The following is a 24,185-nucleotide window of genomic DNA, read 5'->3' as shown; positions in this document are numbered from 1 at the left end:
GGAGTTTTGGTTGAGACAGCTCAGATCGGTTCGGCACTGGGATTTTTTGAGCTGTTCTTGACTGCGGAGCTCTTGGACATAGTCGTGGCAGAAACAAATTGGTATGCCACTCAATTTATAGCCGCCAACCCGGGAAGCTATTATGCCCAGCCTTTCCGGTGGAAACCCGTCCTAGTTTCCGAATTAAAAAATGTTCTGGGCCTTCTCCTCAACATGGGTCTAACCAAAAAGCATGAATTGTGGTCATATTAGTCCACGAACCCAATTCATCACATGCCCATGTTCTCTGCTGCCATGTCCAGGGCACGATTTGAGGCCATCCTGCGTTTCCTGCACTTTAGCGACAACACCACCACCCGTCCCAGAGGCCACCCAGCTTTTGACCGGCTCCAAAAATTCGGCCCCTCATAGACCACTTCAACAACAAATTTGCAGATTTGTATACCCCTGAGCAAAACATCTGCGTAGACGAGTCCCTTATACATTTTACCGGGCGCCTTGGCTTCAAACAATACATCCCAAGCAAGCGCGCCCGGTATGGGGTCAAATTGTATAGGCTCTGTGAAAGGGCCACAGGCTATACCCACAAATTTCGGATCTATGAGGGTAAAGATCAGACCCTGGAGCTGGTCGGTTGCCCTGACTACCTGGGGAGCAGTGGGAAGACAGTCTGGGACTTGGTGTCACCCTTATTTGGCAAGGGGTACCATCTTTATGTGGACAATTTCTACACAAGTGTGGCCCTCTTCAGGCATTTGTTTCTAGAACAGATTGGCTGCTGTGGCACCGCGCGACCTAGTCGCAGGGGCTTCCCCCAACGGCTCGTTACCACCCGTCTTGCAAGGGGGGAGAGAGAGCTGCCTTGTGTAACGATGAACTGCTCGCTGTGAAATGGAGAGACAAGCGTGACGTTTACATGCTCTCCTCCATTCACGCAGACACAACAATATAAATTGAACGAGCAACCAGTGTCATTGAAAAGTCCCTCTGTGTCCACAACTGTAATTCGCTCATGGGAGGGGTGGACTTCAAAGACCAGATGTTGGCTCCTTATTTAGTATACAAACGTACCAGACGCTGGTATAAGAAGGTGTCTGTATATTTAATTCAATTGGCTGTATATAATAGTTTTGATCTCTACAGTAAGGCTGGGAGAACAGGATCCTTCCTCAAATTTCAGGAAGAGATCATCGAGAACCTCCTGTATCCAGGAGGTTCCGTGGCCCCATCCACCAGTGTAGTGAGCCGTCTACACGAGCGACATTTCCCCAATGTCGTTGCTGGTACCTCAACAGTCACCCCGAAAAAGATGTTGTGTCTGTAGCAGGAGTGGAATAAGGCGTGACACCCGCTATTTCTGTCCTGACTGCCCTATGCTTTGGGGAGTGTTTCCGGAAGTACCACACACAGGTACACTTAGCATAGGGATTGCATCTCACAGGACAGGCACACAGGACTATTAGGGCCCATTCACACAGAGCTGCTGCAAACCTCTCCTTTCACCTGGGACAAAGTGCATAATGTACTTCGCCACATCTTTGGGCGATTTGCGCTTTGCACATTGTCCCATGGGGAAAGAGAGGTTTGTCCTATAAAAGGTAAAAAAATAAATAAATAAATCACCAGTAAGCAAAAAAGTTAACGTTCTGTTCAAAAAGTTAAATAAAGTTTATATGTTCTGTTCAAATGTTATTATAAAGTTAATAAATTTATTTCGTTGCGGCCTGGTTTTTTCTTTTTTGTTTTGTTATTTTTACCTTCCAGGTGGACCAACCAATCGACTAGCTGCAGCACTGATGTGCATTCTGACAGAAACATTGCGCTGCTGTCAGATTACACAAAAGTCGGTGTATGCGGCGCTGCAAGACTAGATTTCTCCTCTGCAGTAAAAGATACGTTTGCCGAGGCATATGAGCTGAGGGGGCGACGGTGTTCATATACTTTGGCAAACACATTGCATATAAAAAAATAAAACAAATCCCCGCAATGATCGATGCGAATGAAGAAATCTGTGCCGTTCATTTTTTCTTTCAGCCCAGAGGCTTAACGAAAAAAAAATAATCTCATTACCTGTATGCTCAATATAAGGAGAATAGCAGAAACTCCAAATGCTGGCCATACATGTAATGATTGCGGAGACCCTCAAATGCCAGGGCAGTACAAACACCCCACAAATGACCCCATTTTGGAAAGAAGACACCCCAAGGTATTCGCTAAGGGGCATATTGAGTCCATGAAAGATTGAAATTTTTGTCCCAAGTTAGCGGAAAGGGAGACTTTGTGAGAAAAAACAAAAAAAAAACAATTTCCGCTAACTTGCGGCAAAAAAAAAAAATTCTATGAACTCGCCATGCCCCTCATGGAATACCTTGGGGTGTCTTCTTTCCAAAATGGGGTCACATGTGGGGTATTTATACTGCCCTGGCATTTTAGGGGCCCTAAAGCGTGAGAAGAAGTCTGGGATCCAAATGTCTAAAAATGCCCTCCTAAAAGGAATTTGGGCCCCTTTACCCACCTAGGCTGCAAAAAAGTGTCACACATGTGGTATCGCCGTACTCGGGAGAAGATGGGGAATGTGTTTTGGGGTGTCATTTTACATATTCCCATGCTGGGTGAGATAAATATCTCGGCAAAAGACAACATTTCCCAATTTTTTTTATTTTTTATTTGACCAAGATATTTATCTCACCCAGCATGGGTATATGTAAAATGACACCCCAAAACACATTGCCCTACTTTTCCTGAGTACGGCGATACTACATGTGTGACACTTTTTTGCAGCCTAGATGCGCAAAGGGGCCCACATTCCAAAGAGCACCTTTCGGATTTCACAGGCCATTTTTTACAGATTTTGATTTCAAACTACTTTGCACGCATTTGGGCCCCTAAAATACCAGGGCAGTATAACTACCCCACAAGTGACCCCATTTTGGAAAGAAGACTCCCCAAGGTATTTCATGATGGGCATAGTGAGTTTATTGAAGTTTTTATTTTTTTGTCACAAGTTAGTGGAATATGAGACTTTGTAAGGAGAAAAATAATCATTATTTTCCGCTAACTTGTGACAAAAAATAAAAAGTTCTATGAACTCACTATGCCTATCAGCGAATACGTTAGGGTGTCTACTTTCTGAAATGGGGTCATTTGTGGGGGTTTTCTACTGTCTGGGCATTGTAGAACCTCAGGAAACATGACAGGTGCTCAGAAAGTCAGAGCTGCTTCAAAAAGCGGAAATTCACATTTTTGTACCATAGTTTGTAAACACTATAACTTTTACCCAAACCATTTTTTTTTACCCAAACCATTTTTTATTACCCAAACCATTTTTTTTTATCAAAGACATGTAGAGCAATAAATTTAGAGAATTTATATATAGATGTCGTTATTTTTTTGAAAAATTTTGCATTTGAAAGTGAAAAATGTTGTTTTTTTTGCAAACATTTTGTTAAATTTCGATTAATAACAAAAAAGTAAAAATGTCAGCAGCAATGAAATACCACCAAATGAAAGCTCTATAAGGCTACTTTCACACTTGCGGCAGTGTGATCCGGCGGGCAGTTTCGTCGTCGGAACTGGCCGCCGGATCCGCCGATCTGCCGCTGACTGAAAGCATTTGTGAGACGGATCCGGATGCGGATCCGTCTCACAAATGCATTGCAAGGACGGATCCGTCTCTCCGCTTGTCATGCGGACAGACGGATCCGTCTTGTACATTTTTTCATATTTTTGCCGATCTGCGCATGCGCATGCCGGAACGACGGATCCGGCATTCCGGTATTCTGAATGCCGGATCCGGCGCTAATACTTTCCTATGGGAAAAAATGCCGGATCCGGCGTTCAGGCATGTATTCAGTTCTTTTGGCCGGAGAGAAAACCGTAGCATGCTGCGGTTTTCTCTTTTGCCTGATCAGTCAAAACGACTGAACTGAAGACATCCTGATGCAAACTGAACGGATTACTCTCCATTCAGAATGCATAGGGATAAAACTGATCAGTTCTTTTCCGGTATAGAGCCCCTGTGACGGAACTCTATGCCGGAAAAGAAAAACGCAAGTGTGAAAGTACCCTTAGTGAGAAGAAAGGAGGTAAAATTCATTTGGGTGGTAAGTTGCATGACCGAGCAATAAACGGTGAAAGTAGTGTAGTGCAGTGTAGTGCAGAAGTGTAAAAAGTGTTCTGGTCATTAAGGGGGTTTAAGCTAGGGGGGCTGAGGTGGTTAAAGAAAAAAAATCATAGTTAGACATCAAAATTCTCACATATAAAAGAAGCAATCTTCATTCTTAATCCTTTAGTGACCACTAATATGTGTGTGTGTGTGTGTGTGTGTGTGTGTGTGTGTGTGTGTGTGTGTGTGTGTGTGTGTGTGTGTGTGTGTGTGTGTGTGTGTGTGTGTGTGTGTGGGGGGGGGGGGGTTGTTTTTTTGGTGGTCACTGGCTTTATTCCATCAAATACTCCTTTTTACAGGGAGAAAAAACAAAACAAAAAAACAGCGCCTTGCTTTTAGTTACCAGAGGTGGCCGAGTGCTTGGAGAAATGATTAGGACCACTTAAAAATAAATGGGCATTCTGATTTAGCTGTTGACAAGCATCTGGTGAGGGCTCCACTTCCCTTATGTACCATAACTGCTTTTGGCAGGCTAATTACTGAACTGGGCTTGTCTGATATTTGGAGGCTGAAAAACATGGTATTAAAGGAATATTCCTGTACATCTGCTACATACTCCTCTCTGTTCAGAATAGACCTGGCATTAGGTAACACAAAAGCTGCATGTCTGGTAGGAGAGGTGAAATTCCACTGTATAATCTTGTCTGATCACTCGCTGCTGCAGATTTCTTTGAATCTGGGGGGTACAGGAGTGAGGCGCCTCAACTTGTGGCGCCTGAATCCTTTCTGGCTTAGAGTCATTGACCTTGGCCAGATCATAAAGCAGATAGATGAGTACCATCCATTCAATGTGGGGTCAGCTTCTGTGAATACAGTCTGGGACTCAATGAAAGCATTTCTGAGGGGTGTACTTAGCAAAGGTATAAGTGTAGTCAAAACGCGCACGCGGGCGCTAGGTCTGGAATTGCAGAAACAAGTATTTAGTGCAGAAGCTGTGTATATTAAAAATCCCTCTGAGTTAGCCTTGAGAGCCTGGAAAGCGGCACAGGAGGCACTTAATACGCATGTTTTGGAGCAGGCCAACACTAAGAGGCTCTTATTGAAACAACAGTACTTTGAGGAGGGGGAAAAGGCGGGTCACATGTTAGCAATGATAGCCAAGGCCCAACAAGGGTTCACTTATGTGTCAACCCTCAGGAATTCGGAAGGTAGAATGGTGAGCGATCCTCATGAAATTCTTAAGTTGTTTAAGGGATTTTATAGCTCACTGTACGAAAGCAGAGCTACGTATTCTGACAGGGATCTGGAGGCTTACTTGGGGGAGGGGGGGGGGGGTGGAGTGAAGTTGCCTACTTTGTCGGCTGAGGAGAGAGAGGGGCTGGAGTCTCCCCTTACGGTGGAGGAATTGACCAGGAGGAATTTGACCAGGCCCTAGCAACGGGAAGTTTACCTTCTTCTATGTATGAAGCTACCATTGTGGTGCTGCCCAAGCCAGATAAAGACCATACATTACCTGAGCCTTACTGCCCCATCTCTCTACTCACATCTGATATAAAGATACTAGCAAAAGCCTTAGCGATAAGACTATCCCGGGTAGTGGGGATAGTAGTGCACCCAGATCAGTCTGGCTTTATGCCCACAAAGTCCACGGCGATCAACCTGAGAAGACTCTTCCTAAACCTGCAGGCCACAACAGGGGAGGTGGAAGATAAGGCGGTTCTCTCCCTCGATGCTGCTAAAGCATTTGATAGTGTGGAATAGGGTTGGGCGTTATACCGGTTCTTCGATATACCGCGGTATTAAAAAAACTGCGATTTGGCGATATCGCCATTTCCTAATACCGCGGTATATTTAGTGACGTCATAGCTTTAAAACAGATTCTGCGTCGCCGCTGCCCTCCCCCATCATTATCTATATCTTCCAGCGGCTCCTCCTGCTTGCTCGGAATGTGCTGTCTCCGACTCCGCCCACCGACCTACATCTAACGTCGGAATCAGGTGATGCCCCCAGGCTGAGACTAGAGCAGCGCAGTACATACATACTACAGCAGCGAGTGGCGGGAAAGTCTGTCAGAGAAGAACCCACACTCCGTCCAACTCCAACTGACCCCCACCCACCCCCTGCGGAGAGAAGAGAGTTGACCCTATATCACAGCTGCCGGACGGGCTCCGGTCACTTCACTTCTGCCTATTACCCCAGTTATATGTCTTGGCCCAGGCCCACTCAGTCCTTCATGCCTGCGCCTGCCAGTGCCACTAGCTGCATGCTCCGCAGTGAGCCATCATGAGTCCCTCGACTCCCTCCAGTACCTCCCGGCTCCCCCATGACATGATGAGCATGACGGTTGACCAACAAGAAGGAATTATGGTGGGCAGACAGGTGACAAGTCACAGTCACACAGGTAGCCATAAGACATGGAGGGCAGCTGTATGTAATGTCTCCTTGCGGCTGCGCTCCTTGTGGCCCCCCTTACAGTATAACGTCTCCTTGTGGCCCCCCTTACAGTATAATGTCTCCTTATGGCCCCCCATACAGTATAACATCTCCTTGTGGCCCCCCATACAGTATAATGTCTCCTTGTGGGCGTGGCTGGCTGCCCCATACAGTATAACGTCCCCTTGTGGCCCCTAGTATAGTAGTCCAGAAAGTATAATGTCTCCGAGTCCTGAGTCCCCTGGCTGGCGTCTGGACTGGACGATTGCCAGCCCCGGCAAGTGACTGCTTTTGGACCCTTTTTCTGCCTTTGCCCAGCATTCCCACCCCACCAGCTGGGCCACAGCCCATGCAGTATCTCTCCTGGTGGCCCGTCGCCCCACATCGATCCTCCCAGCCATGTAGTATATAATGTTTCATCTTTTTGAGGCCCGCTGGCGGCTGGCTGCCCCCCATACTATGGGGGAAAAGCAACAAGGAGATATTACAGTAGTGAACTGTACACATGATGGTCAACTAAGTTGGGACTGGGAGTGAGTGACTCAGGAGTCAGGACTCAGTCGGAGTCCACAAGGAAACCTACTGTATGGCATATGCAACAAGGAGACATACTGTATGGGAGGAGCGGAGTCTACTATTTGTAGCCTCCTGCCATACGTATAATGTCTCCTATTGCCACCATACAAACAGTATATGTCTCCTTCTAGCCTTTAGTATAGCAAGCCTGAGGCTGAGCCAGCTGCCAGACACAGAGGGCCGCCGCCTCCCCAGCCCGCTCTGCCTTCCCCTGACTGACCGAGGAGGATTGAGGAGGACGAGGACCACGGGCATGGCCACCAGTCAGACACCCACCACCAGATAGGAGTGAGGACAGTGAAAGGGAAGGGGATCCAACTGTCACCAAATTTGCTGCGTGTTGTTGGCACTTGAGCTTCTCCCGGAAAACAGAGAATATCTCAGTAAGTAATAATTCCTAGTAAGTTAGTACCTGCACTTCAACACTTTTGATACGTCACTATATGACATATCAAAAGTGTTAATCGTTGAGGGTACCAAATTTGGACCCGCAACGATTGCAAGAATAAAGAGTCAGTCAGAAGGACTATAGTGTCTTGTCTCCTTGTACCAGACACAGACGGCCTCCCCAGCCCACTGACCGAGGAGGATTGAGGACCACGGCCACCAGTCAGACACCCACCACCAGACAGGAGGACAGTGAAAGGGATCCCGTCTCTGTCACCAAATTTGCTGCATGTTGAACAGTTGGCACTTGAGCTTCACCCGGAAAGCAGAGAATATCTCAGTAAGTAATAATCCTAAACAAAATCAAAAGATGCAACAATCTTAGTAACTAGACAGTAAAGCAGATTTGACACTAGACTGTGTAATGACAGTCTAGAGAGCCATAAGAAATTTTTTTACAAAGAAGTTTTATCTTTTTGTTTTTATAGGAATGTTAACTAACCAGCAAGCACCAAATAGATAGAATGAGACTAGTATACCACTACATCATAGATCAAGGACAACGGTTAGTCCACTGTCCACAAGGTGACCGTGACCATTACCAGAATACCGTGAAAAAGGAGAAACATGGCCAGCAACAGTCAGACAACTCAGATTCATCAGAGCCAGACTTCCAGCAGTCAAGGTGTTCTAGTTCTTCTACCAGTAGTTGTACTACCAGTTGTAGTAAAACCAAATTGCTCAGCTCCAGTATGGAAATTTTGGGGTTTTGAAAAAAGGGATGCTGGGGGCGGGGAGAACAGTATAGTTGATGGTGATCCAATTTGCCGCCAATGTAGGAAACGTAAAAGCCAAGGGTGGTAATACATCAAATTTGACCTTCCACTTACAATTCCATTACTCAAAAGAGTACCAAATAGTAACTGAATTGAAAAAAATATATAAAATCCATTAAAAAATAGGTAGAGGAAAAAGGCTGTGTGATTCTGACAAAGGTCAGCTAACACAACCAACAACAAATATTAAAGAAATGTGGGACAAAAGACGTCCATATGACCGCTGTTCCCCAGAATGGAAAAAATGTACACACGCCATCACTAAATGGCTGGTTAAAGATATGATGCCAATGTATACAGTACAAAAAGAACCATTCCATAACATGATCAAAACACTTAATCCCCGTTATGAAATTCCAGATAGAAAATATTTTTCATCTGTAGCTATCCCAAAAATGTACCATGATGTACTTAAAAAAGTACAACTTGAAATTAGTGAAACTTTAACCGCCTCCGGACCGCCTAACGCAGGCTCGTGGTCCAGAGGCGGCAGCTGCAGGCAGAGTCACGCACGGATGCGTCATCTCGCGAGACGCGAGATGATGCGATTAGCCGGCCCGCACATGCGCATCGCGGGCCGGCATTTGTTCGAGGGGGGTCACGTCATCAGCTTGCCAGCTAATGATCGTGGCTGGCAAGCTGATGATTTAAAAAAAATCCAATCAGAAGCCATCTAACACATCATAGTAGTAAATATAATGTGTTAAATGGCTTCCCTGCTCCTCTGCTGGTCCTTTTGGTCGGTTGGTCTCAGCAGAGGAGCAGGAATCACAGTGAGTAGCACCAAACACCACACACTTAGCTCCAGATCACCCCCCTGCACCCCAATTAACCCTTTGATCGCCCCTGTCAATCACCTAGTGAAAGGAAAAAAGTGATCAGTGTAAACTGTCACTTTTTTTTTCACTGGTATTGACTGTTAGGTTTTAGGAGAGTTTAGGCCCCTTGGTTAGGTAGTTTAGCGATCGGTTAGCGCCCAGCCCACCGCACCGCAGTCACTGATTCGCTGATTAGCGTATCACTAATCAGCATTTGTACTTTTATAGTATCTGGAAGTGATCAAAACTGATCACAGTCAGATCTATAATAGTATTAGTGTCACTTTAGGTTCGCCCTCCACCCAAAACGCAGTGTTTGCCCGATCAGGCCTGATCGGTCGCCCACACGTGCGTTCACCCACGCCCGCCCCGCCGCAGTGACAAAAATTTTTTTTTTTTTGATCACTGTACAATCACTTTACAAGCGCTGCGTCGATAAAAAAAATCTGTTTGGATATTTTTTATCAACCGCAGCGGCCTCCGGTACTTCGCTAGCCTCCCATTTGTAAGACAGGCTTGCTTTTTTTCTTGGGTAGTCTCAAAGAATACCCCTAAATTTAGTAGTCCAAATGTCAAACAGGGGGTATTCTTCAGAAGAGGCCTACAGGCTTCTGACCCAGTCGGATGAGGAACGGGAACCCTCATCTGACGAATCCAGCGGGTCAGAATATGAACCTGTAGAAAGCAGTGGCAGTCTGACCCAAAGTTCGGACGAGGAGGTTGAGGTCCCTGATAGCACCAGGTGTACCCGGCCCCGTGTCGCTAGACCACAGCTTGCGCAGGATCCGCTTCAAGGGCAGCAGAGTGGGGCTGGCGCTGTCGGATTACGCAGTGAGGCATACACCAGCAGCGCAGCCCTCCCTGGACCTAGTACCAGCACTGCCGTAGAACATGGTGAAGTGGCGAGCACCAGAAGGGCAGTTAAAGCTGGTACGGTGGCACGTGCAGTAGTTACCCAGTCGCAGCCACCACACAGACAGGCCGTAGACCCCCTAGAATCCGTGAGGTGCTGGCAAATCCTGATTGCCAGTCCCCAACTTCCACCGCACCATTAGTTCCCCCTTTAACCGCCCAGTCTGGAGTTTGGGTTGAGACAGCTCAGAACGGTTCGGCCCTGGGATTTTTTGAGCTGTTCTTGACTGCGGAGCTCTTGGACATAGTCGTGGCAGAAACAAACCGGTATGCCACACAATTTATAACCACCAACCCGGGAAGCTATTATGCCCAGCCTTTCCGGTGGAAACCAGTCCAAGTTTCCGAAATTAAAACTTTTCTGGGCCTTCTCCTCAACATGGGTCTAACCAAAATGCATGAATTGCGGTCATATTGGTCCACAAACCCAATTCATCACATGCCCATGTTCTCTGCTGCCATGTCCAGGGCACGATTTGAGGCCATCCTGCGTTTCCTGCACTTTAGCGACAACACCACCTCCCGTCCCAGAGGCCACCCAGCTTTTGACCAGCTCCACAAAATTCGGCCCCTCATAGACCACTTCAACCTGAAATTTGCAGATTTGTATACCCCAGAGCAAAACATCTGCGTAGACGAGTCCCTAATACATTTTACCGGGCGCCTTGGCTTCAATCAATTTTCACAACCAGACAGCTGAGAAGCTCTGACAGAAGCCTTTGAGAACCTCCTCCTTGAGTTTTCTTTGTTTTGAATTTCAGTTCCTCATCTCAATAGCCTCTCTCAGCTGTCATGTAGTTGGACTGATTGCACCCCTTTAAATTCCTCCCCATAATGCATTAGTGTGCGGCTTATACAACTTCCTGGAGTGTGTGTGCATGCTGATCCTATCTTCCAGCCTTCTAGAAGATAAGTGCTGTACATTTATTTGTGATTTTCTGTTTGCTGGATCCCAGGTGACCCTGACTCCCTCCGTGTCTAGTGTAGGGAGCCGGTGGTCGTGTCCCCTCAATATTGTAGGGTGTTCAGGTGGTATATAGTCGAGGTACGTGGATATGCGATCATCCATTCAATTTCTGGGGTTTCTTCTCTCCGCCTCTGGTTTTCGCATGGACCCCGAGAAGGTCCGCGCTGTGCTTGAGTGGGAGCTTCCTGAGAATCAGAAGGCGCTGATGCGTTTTTTGGGCTTTGCCAATTATTACAGGAAGTTTATTTTGAATTATTTCTCTATTGTTAAACCACTCACTGATATAACCAGAAAGGGGGTAGATTTTTCTTCCTGGTCGGTAGAGGCGCGTAAGGCCTTTTCTAATATCAAGGAGAGTTTTGCTTCCGCTCCCATCTTGGTACAACCTGATATTTCTCTACCCTTAATAGTTAAGGTTGATGCTTCTGAGGTGGGTGCGGTCTTGTCTCAGGGTTCCTCTCCTGCCAAATGGCGACCGTGTGCCTTTTTCTCGAAGAAACTCTCCTCCGCAGAGAGAAATTACGATGTGGGAGATAGGGAATTGTTGGCCATCAAGTTGGCTTTTGAGGAATGGCGCCATTGGCTAGAGGGAGCCAGACACCCTATTACTGTGTTTACTGACCATAAAAATCTGGCCTACTTGGAGTCAGCCAAGCGTCTGAACCCGAGACAGGCCAGATGGTCTTTGTTCTTTTCAAGGTTTAATTTTGTTGTCACGCTCTGCCCTGGGGTTAAGAATGTGAAGGCAGATGCCCTGTCACGTTGTTTTCTGGGAGGTGGGAATTTTGAAGACCCGGGTGCCATTTTGGCTGAAGGTGTGGTGGTCTCTGCTCTTTTTCCTGCTTTGGAGGCAGAGGTGCAGGCAGCCCAGTCAGAGGCTCCTGATCTTTGTCCTCCTGGGAGGTTGTTTGTGCCTCTCGCTTTAAGACACAAGATTTTTAAGGAACACCACGATACGGTCCTTGCTGGGCACCCGGGGGCAAGAGCCACAGTGGATCTCATCGCTCGGAGATTCTGGTGGCCTGCGCTTCGTAAGTCGGTTGAGGGTTTTGTGGCAGCCTGTGAGACTTGCGCTCGTGCCAAAGTCTCTCATTCACGGCCATCAGGTCCTCTCCTTCCCTTACCCATTCCTTCCCGTCCTTGGACACATCTGTCCATGGACTTCATAACGGACCTGCCTCGTTCCTCGGGGAAGACTGTGATTCTGGTGGTGGTGGACCGTTTTAGCAAAATGGTGCATTTCATCCCTTTTCCTGGTTTGCCCAATGCTAAGACGCTGGCGCAGGCATTTATTGATCACATTGTCAAATTGCATGGTATTCCTTCAGACATAGTCTCTGATAGGGGCACGCAGTTTGTTTACAGATTCTGGAAGGCTTTCTGTTCTCGCTTGGGGGTTCGGTTGTTATTCTCTTCTGTTTCCACCCGCAGTCGAATGGCCAGACAGAGCGCGTCAATCAGAATCTGGAGACATATCTGCGCTGTTTTGTGGCGGAGAATCAGGAGGATTGGTGTTCTTTTTTTGTCCCTTGCTGAGTTTGCTTTAAATAACCGTCGTCAGGAGTCCTCTGATAAGTCACCATTTTTTGGTGCATATGGGTTTCATCCGCAGTTTGGGACTTTCTCGGGAGAGGGGTCTTCTGGTTTACCTGATGAGGACAGATTCTCCTCGTCTTTGTCTTCTATTTGGCAAAAGATTCAGGATAATCTAAAGAGCATGAGTGAGAGATATAAGCGTGTGGCAGATAAGAGACGTGTGCCTGGTCTGGACCTGAATGTTGGTGATCTGGTGTGGTTGTCTACCAAGAATATCAAATTGAAGGTTCCCTCCTGGAAGTTGGGACCTAGGTTTATTGGGCCTTACAAAATCCTGTCTGTCATCAATCCTGTTGCCTACCGTCTTGATCTTCCTCAGACTTGGAAGATCCATAATGTTTTTCATAAGTCCTTATTAAAACCTTATGTTCAACCCATTGTACCCTCGCCTTTGCCTCCTCCTCCGATTATGGTTGATGGTAATCTTGAATTTCAGGTCTCTAGGATTGTGGATTCTCGTGTTGTCCGTGGTTCTCTCCAGTACCTCGTTCATTGGGAGGGTTATGGTCCTGAGGAGAGGATATGGGTCCCAGTAACAGACATTAAGACCACTCGTCTCATCAGGGCTTTCTATAGGTCCCATCCTGAGAAGGTGGGCTCTGAGTGTCCGGAGTCCACTCGTAGAGGGAGGGGTACTGTCACAACCAGACAGCTGAGAAGCTCTGACAGAAGCCTTTCAGAACCTCCTCCTTGAGTTTTCTTTGTTTTGAATTTCAGTTCCTCATCTCGTTAGCCTCTCTCAGCTGTCATGTAGTTGGACTGATTGCACCCCTTTAAATTCCTCCCCATAATGCATTAGTGTGCGGCTTATACAACTTCCTGGAGTGTGTGTGCATGCTGATCCTATCTTCCAGCCTTCTACAAGATAAGTGCTGTACATTTATTTGTGACCCTGACTCCCTGTCATTTAGGTGACCCTGACTCCCTCCGTGTCTAGTGTAGGGAGCCGGTGGTCGTGACCACTCACTATTGTAGGGTGTTCAGGTGGTATATAGTCGAGGTACGTGGATATGCGATCATCCACCATTGGGATTTTTGCATAGGCTGAGCAGACAGGGAGAGAGCCAGGTCTGATGCAGGGGTCTCCCTTTTGTTCTATAGTTTTGGATCCAGTGAGTCATATATTCATTTTGCATGGTCTTCTTTCCTGTACACCTTCCGTGACAACAATACATCCCAAGCAAGCGCGCCCGGTGTGGGGTCAAATTGTATAAGCTCTGTGAAAGGGCCACAGGCTATACCCACAAATTTCGGATCTATGAGGGAAAAGATCAGACCCTGGAGCCGGTCGGTTGCCCTGACTACCTGGGGAGCAGTGGGAAGATAGTCTGGGACTTGGTGTCACCCTTATTTGGCAAGGGGTACCATCTTTATGTGGACAATTTCTACACAAGTGTGGCCCTCTTCAGGCATTTGTTTCTAGAACAGATTGGCTGCTGTGGGATTTGGACCCATCTTCACAGGTTTGGTTCAGTTTTTGTCCTCCTCCCCGGTTGCTAGAATCAGAGTTAACAACGAGTTACCCAGTAGCTTTTGTCTGGACAGAGGAACCAGGCAGGGGTGCCCGTTATCCCCGCTGCTATTCGCGGTTGCAATAGAACCTTTGGCGGCCATTTTAAGAGGCTCCAATACAGTTCAGGGATTCAAACATGGGGGTCTGGAAGAGAAGGTAGCTCTTTGCGCAGATGACCTTTTATTATTTGTGGATAAAATAACGGAATGTCTGCCCCCAGTAATGAGTATCATTGACAGGTTTGGGGTTTTCTCAGGGTTCTCCATCAATTGGTCCAAATCTGCATTGCTCCCATTGACTCCCCGCGGGGCTCCGGTCAGTTTAGCCAGAATACCAATTATAAATGTAAATATTTAGGAATATGGGTCATAAGTAATGTCAAAACATATATCGGTCTCAATTTAATACAGCCATTACACAATACAGCCCTGCCCTACTACTTACACATCACACACAGCTCAGCTATACAGCCATTACACAATACAGCCCTGCCCAACTACTCACACATCACACACAGCTCAGCTATACAGCCATTACACAATACAGCCCTGCCCAACTACTTACACATCACACACAGCTCAGCTATACAGCCATTACACAATACAGCCCTGCCCAACTACTTACACATCACACACATACAGCTCAGCTATACAGCTATTACACAATACAGCCCTGCCCAACAACTTACACATCACACATACAGCTCAGCTATACAGCCATTACACAATACAGCCCTGCCCAACTACTTACACATCACACACATACAGCTCAGCTATACAGCCATTACACAATACAGCCCTGCCCAACTACTTACACATCACACACATACAGCTCAGCTATACAGCCATTACACAATACAGCCCTGCCCTACTACTTACACATCAGTTCACAGACATACAGCTCAGCTATACAGCCCTGCCCAACTACTTACACATCACACACACACAGCTCAGCTATACAGCCATTACACAATACAGCCCTGCCCAGGTACTTACACATCACACACATACAGCACAGCTATACAGCCATTACACATACAGCCCTGCCCAGCTACTTACACAACACACACAAACAGCACAGCTATACAGCCATTACACAATACAGCCCTGCCCAACTACTTACACATCACACATACAACTCAGCTATACAGCCATTACACAATACAGCCCTGCCCAACTACTTACACATCACACACATACAGCTCAGCTATACAGCCATTACACAATCCAGCCCTGCCCAACTACTTACACATCACACACATACAGCTCGGCTATACATCCATTACACAATCCAGCCCTGCCTAACTACTTACACATCACACACATACAGCTCAGCTACACATCCATTACACAATCCAGCCCTGCCCAACTACTTACACATCACACACATACAGCTCAGCTATACAGCCATTACACAATACAGCCCTGCCCAACTACTTACACATCACACACATACAGCTCAGCTATACAGCCATTACACAATACAGCCCTGCCCAACTACTTACACATCACACACATACAGCTCAGCTATACAGCCATTACACAATACAGCCCTGCCAAACTACTTACACATCACACACATACAGCTCAGCTATACAGCCATTACACAATACAGCCCTGCCCAACTACTTACACATCACACACATACAGCTCAGCTATACAGCCATTACACAATACAGCCCTGCCCAACTACTTACACATCACACACATACAGCTCAGCTATACAGCCATTACACAATACAGCCCTGCCCAACTACTTACACATCACACACATACAGCTCAGCTATACAGCCATTACACAATACAGCCCTGCCAAACTACTTACACATCACACACATACAGCTCTGCTATACAGCCATTACACAATACAGCCCAACTACTTACACATCACACACATACAGCTCAGCTATACAGCCATTACACAATACAGCCCTCCTCAACTATTTACACATCACACACATACATCTCAGCTATACAGCCATTACACAATACAGCCCTGCCCAACTACTTACACATCACACACATACAGCTCAGCTATACAGCCATTACACAATACAGCCCTGCCCAGCTACTTACACATCACACACATACAGCTCAGTTACATACACTGGAATTATAAACTGCATACACAGAGCAGATAAACCTGGTCATGTGATTTCCATAATTCCTCCCACACGTGATCACATGGTGATGACATCATCACAGGTCCTTTACTTCCTATTGCAGCACAGCCTAGGGCCTGACTCCTCCCATACATGATCACATGGTCATGACATCATCACAGGTCCTTTACTTCCTCCTGCAGCACAGCCTAGAGCCTAACTCCTCCCACACGTGATCACATGGTTATGACATCATTACAGGTCCTTTACTTCCTCTTGCAGCACAGCCTAGGGCCTGACTCCTCCCATACATGATCACATGGTCATGACATCATCAGGTCCTTTACTTCCTCCTGCAGCACTGCCTGGAGCCTAACTCCTCCCACACGTGATCACATGTTATGAAATCATTACAGGTCCTTTGCTTCCTCCTGCAGCACAGCCTGGTGCCTGACTCCTCCTACACATGATCACATGGTTATGACATCATCACAGGTCCTTTGCTTCCTCCTGCAGCACAGCCTGCAGCCTGACTCCTCCCACACATGATCACATGGTCATGACATCATCACAGGTCCTTTGCTTCCTCCTGCAGCACATCCTGGTGCCTGACTCCTGCACATGGCGGTAGAAATAGGAACACTGGATGCTCCATGGTGAAGGATTGTCAGAGGAAGAGGAGGACACGCCCCGCCTGAGTAAGTGGTAAAGGGAACCCGTCATGTGGATATTTGATTATAATCTAACTAATTATATACAATCATTAACTTCTAGAAAGTGCCTTAGATGTAGTCACTCACTGGTGTTACTTCATAATACACACACAAAGATGCCGCATGCTAATGAGCTGATTGGAGTCCAGCGTGTATTTAATTCAGAGCTATAGCCACTCCCCTGCCCACCGGCTGCTGATTTATATTGAAAATAACTGTCATTCTGCAGCCGGTAGGCGGGGAGAGTCAGGAGTCCATGAATATTTATGTTGTCAGATTGACTGGGTCAATTAAAGAAAGTGACCCAGCATTTTGCTAAGAGAATCAGTCACTTATTTATGTTGCCCTTAGTTAGGACACCATAAAACTGGTGACAGGTTCCCTTTAAAGGGTTTGTCTCACTTCAGCAAGTGGCATTTGTTATGGCGAGAAAGTTAATACAAGGCATTTCTAATGTATTGTTATTATCCATATTGCTTCTTATGCTGGCTGGATTCATTTTTCTATCTCAATATACACTTTTCGTTTCCATGGTTACGACCACCCTGCAATCCATCAGCCCTGGCTACTAGAAAGGGCTGAGGGGACGCCGTGGGGGGACGCCGTGGATGTCTCTGTTGTGGGGGGACGCCGTGGATGTCCCTGTTGTGGGGGGACGCCGTGGATGTCCCTGTTGTGGGGGGACGCCGTGGATGTCCTTGTTGTGGGGGGACGCCGTGGATGTCCCTCTTGTTGGGTGACGCCGTGGATGTCCCTGTTGTGGACTTTTAGTCCGGCTGCCTTTCACCATGCAATGCCGTGCTGCTGCCGGAACTCCGCCCAACCACATTATAGTCAATGGGGACAGAGCGGCAGTCAGGGGGCACACGTGAACTAGCAGCAGGACGGATCCGACAGGCTGTTCACCCGCGGACACAGCCTGCAGGACTCCACTGCCGCTACTGTGAAACTAGCCTAAGTGTGATGTAATCCTCCCTTTTTTTTTTTTTTTTTTTTTCTTTTTTTTTTTCTTTTTTTTTTTCTTCTTCCTGTGAGGTCCGGAGCTGAAAACAAACATAGTGTGAAGTAAGGAAATGGACATCACAGCAATACAGTGGTGGCAGATATCACAGATGTGATACGCTGCCATCTTCTGAGTGAAATGCATCTAGCTATGCAGCTGAAACAGGGAATAATATGTCCCAAAAATGCATTAGGGAGACCAAAGAAAAGAAGCACAGCGATTATACAAACTTTATTGGAAACATTTTACATTTTTCAAACCAGCACCTGGATCTGAATGCTTTCATATTAGCATGTCATTAAAAATGTTGTGTAGCCACATATACATGTATCTGTATAAGCGCCACCTTCTGATTGTTCAGGGGTGTTGGGAGTTGGACCTCTACACTGAGGCAGGCGGTGCGGCAGGCGGGATCGCGATCCCCCGCCCGCCTCCCGTTGAATAATCATTGGTCTGCAGTGGTATACCAGGGTGTCGGCACATTGCTGACACCCTGGTATAAACTGCTGACATCGGTGATGCGATGTCAGCAGTTTAACCCTTTCCATACCGCGGTCTGTACAGACCACTGTATGGAAAAGGTTAACAGCTCAGGGAGCACCATCCCTCTCCCATCGGGGGCTGCTGTGCCTTGAGAGCCCCCAGATAGCACCCCCGGCAGCCCCGTCCTTACCCTTCCCCGTCTGCGCAGTTTTGGCTACAACTGAGCAGACGGGGAAGGTTCCCATGGCAACAGGACGCCTTATCAGGCATCCTGCTGTCCATGGTGCTGACCAGATCTGTGCTAAAGGCATAGATCTGTTCAGACAAAGTGTAAGTAAAATACAGTACAGTACCCTATATAGTGTACTGTACTATATTATACAGACATCAGACCCACTGGATCTTCAAGAACCAAGTGGGTCTGGGTCCAATTTTTTTTTAAAAAGTGACAAAAGTTAAGATAAAAAAACACTACACATATTAGGTATTGCCGTGTCCGTAATGACCTGATCTATAAAACGGTCATGTTACTTTTCTCGCACGGTGAACGCCATAAAAAAAAAAACTATGAGAAAATTTAAATTTTGCCCACTTTACTTCCCAAAAAAGGTAATAAAAAGTGATCAAAAAAGTCGCATGCACGCCAAAATAGTACCAATCAAACCGTCATCTCATCCCGCAAAAATCATACCCTACCCAAGATAATCGCCCAAAAACTGAAAAAACTATGGCTCTTAGACTATGGAAACACTAAAACTTAAATAAATAAAAAAGTATACATATTAGGTATCGACGCGTCCGTATCGACCGGCTCTATAAAAATATCTAACCCCTCAGGTGACCACCGTAAAAAAATAAAAAATAAAAAGAGTGTAAAAAAAAAACCATAGTACGTCACTAAAAGTGTAATAGCAAGCAATCAAAAAGTCATATGCACCCCAAAATAGTGCCAATCTAACCGTCATCTCATCCAGCAAATAATGAGACCCTACTTAAGATAATCGCCGAAAAACTGAAAAAACTATGGCTCTTAGACTATGGAGACACTACAACATTTTTTCCCCTCACCCATGACGACACCCCATGCGACCAGGGACCTCCCATCCGGGACAGGAAACCTGAGAAGATAAAAGGTTCACACCCCCACCAAGCACCAGTTCAGGTTTCCTGTCCTCCGGATAGGAAGTCCCTGGGAAGACTTCACGTCGGTTCTCACCTGCAGCCGGGGGGAGGCCCAGGTTCTTATCCGGTGGGTGGCCTCCCCCAGGTGGCGTTATGCTCTCCGGGGCTGCTGCCTGTAAGTCTGAGCTCCTTCTTCCCCCACATCCCGGCGCTGGCCTGAGGGAGCCGCTGTGGCCGTGTTCTGGCGGCTTCCCTCCTTACTTCCGGGGTTGCCCGTCTTCCTGTCGGCGTCAGAGGGGGCGTCTGCGCATGCGTGCGCCCTGAAACGGGGGGGCGGGGCTTGACCAGGAAGTCGGGTTCAGCGCTGATGTGTGCCCCGGCGCGTCCTTAAAATATAAATGGGGCAGAGGGGGGGAACCCAGCCGGCTGATGTGACACACAGTGTGGTGCTGAAGAAGCTCTTGGTTCCAGCAAGGATGTCAGAGCCTGCAGACGGACACGCCGAACCCCTGGAACCCTCAAGGCCTGCGAGTCCGGTACTAGTCCTGAGGAGTGGGGGCTAAAAGAAAAGGATCTTTGGTGAGATGTACCTTTTTCTTACTAATGGGGTGTTATCTGCTTGATTTGTGTAGGTGGCAAAGACCCCCCAAAAAGCGGCCTCTAAGACGAAGCATAAGGAGTGTGCAGGATGTAAGGCCCCCCTAGCTTCCTCCTATTCTAAGCCGTTATGCACCCCATGTATCGATAAATTGGTGGTGGAGGAATCCCAGAGCCTTTCTAGGAATATGCGATCTTTAATAAGATCTGAGGTGAAAGCCTCCTTAAGATCCTTGAGTAAAAATCGCCCGCGGTCTCCGGAAAAATCTCCGGATATTAGGGATTCGGATATAGACCAGTCTGACATGGAAGAGAGAGAAGCAGGCCAGTTACTCTCTAATGACGCTGCTTCGTCAGCAGAGGAAGAAACAGGGGGTTCCTATTTCTCACCCGAAGATACCCAAAACCTCCTTAAAGCAGTCAGAGCAACTATGCAGTTAGAAGAGGCGAAACAGGCTAAGTCGACAACAGATATTGCCTTTCAGGGGTTAGGTCCCAGAAAGCAGAGGGTTTTCACCATTCACGAGAACGTTCAGCCATTAATTAAAAAAGAATGGAAGAATCCTGATAGGAAGTTTTTTATCCCAAGCTCCGTTAAAAGGAAATATCCTTTTGATGAGAAAGTAGCAGCCTGTTGGGACAAGGCCCCTACGGTTGACGCTCCGGTGGCGAAGATTGCAAAAAAATCTGCGCTACCGTTTGATGATCTAGGTAGCCTGTCTGATCCTCTGGATAAAAAAGCGGACTTTTACTTAAAAAAGGCCTGGGAATCATCCTCTACCTGCTTGAGACCAGCGGTTGCAGCGTCATGGGTCTCTAGGTCACTGCATATCTGGCTGGAACAGCTAGAACAGCATCTCAGTGAGAAGAAGCCAAGAGAAGAGGTTTTGGCCTCCCTTCCCACCTTTTTGAAGGCCGTCGATTTTTTTAGCCGATGCCTCCACGGATATAGTTAGGTTCTCAGCCAGATCATCCGCTATGTCCAATGCGGCTAGAAGAGCTATTTGGCTGAAGTCCTGGAAAGCTGATCAGGGTTCTAAGGCTAGGTTATGCTCTATCCCCTGTGAGGGTGACAGGCTCTTTGGATCTTCCCTCGACGATATACTTGAAAAAGCCTCGGACAAAAAGAAGGGTTTTCCAGCTCCTCAACGCCCTCCCTTTTTTCGCAGATACCAAGGTAAAAGGCAAAAGGGTAGGCAGTATGATAGAAGGGAAAAGGATAAATTTCCTAAGAAATCCGGAGGTTTCCTTTTTAAATCCCAGGATACAAGACCCAAAGATAAGCAATGACGCCGAACCCCAGGTAGGGGGAAGATTGTCTCTCTTTCTCCCAGCCTGGAAAAACATAACCAAGAACGGCTGGATCTTGGGAGGGATTGGAGAGGGGTTCCGGCTGGAGCTCCTGTCCCATCCCCGGGATTCGTTCATTCTGACAGATTACCCCAAGGATCTAGTCAAAAGACAAGCCTTAGAGTCAGAGGTCCTGCTGCTTCTGCAAAAAGGGGTGGTTGTCCCGGTTCCGCAGGCAGAGAAGGGCAGTATGGAGACCATAAGATCGGCCATAGATCTCCTATCAAAGGATTGCTGGATGGCGACTCTGGACTTACTACCACGTGCCAATTCATGTGTCCTCCCAAAAATATTTGAGGACAGCAGTCTGGGTTCAGGGGGAATGTCTGCACCTGCAATACAGAGCCCTGCCGTTTGGGGTTTCTCAAGCCCCCAGAATCTTCACCAAAGTGATTGCGGAAAATGCCTCCTTTCTAAGGTTGTCAGGGGTTCCGTTGCTGCCATATTTAGACGACTTCCTGTTTATTTCCCAGACCAAGGAAGGCCTGGTTCAAAATAAATTGGGTAAAGTCTTGCCTAACACCATCTCAGAACTGTGTATTTTTAGGCATCCTGTTAGACTCCCGAGTAGAAAAGTCCTTCCTCCCGTCCGCCAGGATATTCTCCATCAGGGAGCATGTTTGGGATCTTTTCAGATCCTACCTCTGCTCGTTCAGGAGGGCAATGGCGGTGCTGGGCCACCTGACAGCAACCTTTCCAGCAGTCCTATATGCGCAGGCCCACACAAGGAAGCTACAATCATGCATCCTGCGCCAATGGGACGGCCGCAAGCAGGACCGGATTTTCCACTTATCCGCAGAGGCGAGAGTGTCTCTCCTTTGGTGGACTGTGACAGAGAATCTCTCAGCTGGAGTACCATGGTCCTTTCAGGATCCGATAGTATTAACAACGGATGCCAGCCCGTGGGGTTGGGGGGCCCACTCAGAGAACAAAGGTTGGCAAGGGAGGTGGGATTTGAAAACCAGGAAAGCCACCTCAAACTTCAAAGAATTAAAAGCAGTAGAGATGGCCCTAAGAGCGATAGCTCCGGACATATCCTTCAGGAACATAATTTTATACTCGGACAACTTGACTACAGTGGCATACATCAACCATCAAGGCGGAACAAGGGTACCTTCTCTGGCAACACTCTGTCACCAGATCTTTCAGTTAGCGGAACAGAAACATCTATCTCTGTCGGCAGTCCACATAAAAGGGAAAGAGAACATAGTAGCCGATTTTCTGAGTCGCACCCAGCTAAAACAGGGAGACTGGTGCCTAAACCCAGAGGTCTTCTCCCAGGTAATGCAGAAATTCAGCCTCCCCACGGTCGACCTGTTTGCCTCCAGGAAGAACAGGAAAGGTTCTTCTCCATAAATCGTCTGGACGATCCAACAGCTTTAGACGGTTTGGCACAGAACTGGTCTCAGGAGGAGGGTTACGCCTTCCCTCCTTTTTCCCTAATCCCGCAGGTTCTGAAAAAAGTCCAGAGGGAGAAAGCGACAATTACCCTAGTGGCCCCAGTGTGGCCGAAAAGGTCCTGGTACTCCTGCCTCCTAGACCTACCAATAGCCCCCCCTTGGATACTGCCCCCTCGGGAGGATTTATTATATCAGGGCCCGATCCTGCATCTCAATCCAGAGATTTTGCATCTGGCAGCATGGAGGCTGAGAGGGAGATTTGGTTAGGCCGGGGTCTGTCCCAATCTGTAGTATCCACTATGTTGGGAAGTAGGAAAGCCACCACAGCCAGAAAATATAATAAGATTTGGGAAGTCTTTTCCTCCTTTTTAGGGATCAGTCCTGACCCCTTCTCTCCTCCAAATGTCTCTAGGGTCCTAGACTTTCTACAAGCTGGCTTGGATAAGGGGCTTAGGGCTTCCACCCTAAGAGTACATGTGGCAGCCTTGAGTTACTTCTTCGATTCCCAGTTGGCCCTGCACCCTTGGATTAAAAGGTTTCTGTCAGCAGCCTCCAGGATCCGCCCTTTGATAAGACCCTTGTCCCCTCCTTGGAACCTAAACACGGTCTTGACGGCCCTGTCACAGAAACCTTTTGAGCCCTTGTCTGACATACCGATAGACATGCTCTCCTTTAAGATGTCCTTTTTACTGGCCATTACTTCAGCTAGGAGAATCTCAGAGATACAAGCTTTCTCGGCCTTTCCTCCTTATACCCAGGTCTTGGATGACAAGGTTATTATTAGGCCTCTCCCGTCCTTCCAGCCAAAGGTGGTTTCGGACTTCCATAGAAGTCAGAATGTTGTCCTTCCATCCTTTTGCCCTAATCCCTCTAATAGTTTAGAAAGGGAGTATCATTGCCTGGACGTCAAAAGATGTCTGCTTGCCTATTTAGAGTCTACCTCGGCTTGGAGGTTGGAAGAAAACCTCCTTATTCAGTTTTGGGGTAGGAATAAGGGGCAGAAAGTATCCACGGCAGTTATTGCTAGATGGGTGAAAAGGGCCATTTCCGAAGCCTATTTAGCACAGGGTCTCTCGCCCCCTTCGGGGTTCGGAGCCCACTCCACCCGAGCAGTAGCTACGTCCTGGGCCGAGAAGGCAGATGCCTCCCTGGCTTAAATTTGTAGAGCAGCAACTTGGAGCTCTCAACATACTTTTTTGAAGCATTACAGGCTCCAACTTCATATGGATTCCGCCTTTGGTAGGAAGGTGCTTCAGGCGGTTGTCCCCCCTAG

General features: G+C 47.4%; 2 protein-coding genes across 2 annotated transcripts in view; both read left to right on the top strand.

The window, feature by feature from the left end:
- Positions 1-24,185, top strand: part of LOC122939848 (zinc finger protein 585A-like) — a 126,032-nt gene that overhangs the window by 15,483 nt on the left and 86,364 nt on the right. The gene's annotated exons all lie outside the window — the stretch shown is intronic.
- LOC122939866 (gastrula zinc finger protein XlCGF66.1-like) overlaps positions 7,756-24,185 on the top strand; it is a 38,772-nt gene continuing 22,342 nt past the window's right edge. Inside the window, exons 1-2 of the mRNA XM_044296062.1 lie at positions 7,756-7,841; positions 16,819-16,942. The gene's annotated coding sequence lies outside the window, so the exon portion shown is untranslated. The remainder of the gene's footprint in view (positions 7,842-16,818; positions 16,943-24,185) is intronic.

Source organism: Bufo gargarizans, chromosome 6 (assembly GCF_014858855.1).
Source record: "Bufo gargarizans isolate SCDJY-AF-19 chromosome 6, ASM1485885v1, whole genome shotgun sequence".
NCBI classification, from domain to species: Eukaryota; Metazoa; Chordata; class Amphibia; order Anura; family Bufonidae; genus Bufo; species Bufo gargarizans.
Note: the sequence above shows the minus strand (reverse complement) of the source record. Positions and strands in the feature narration are given on the sequence as shown.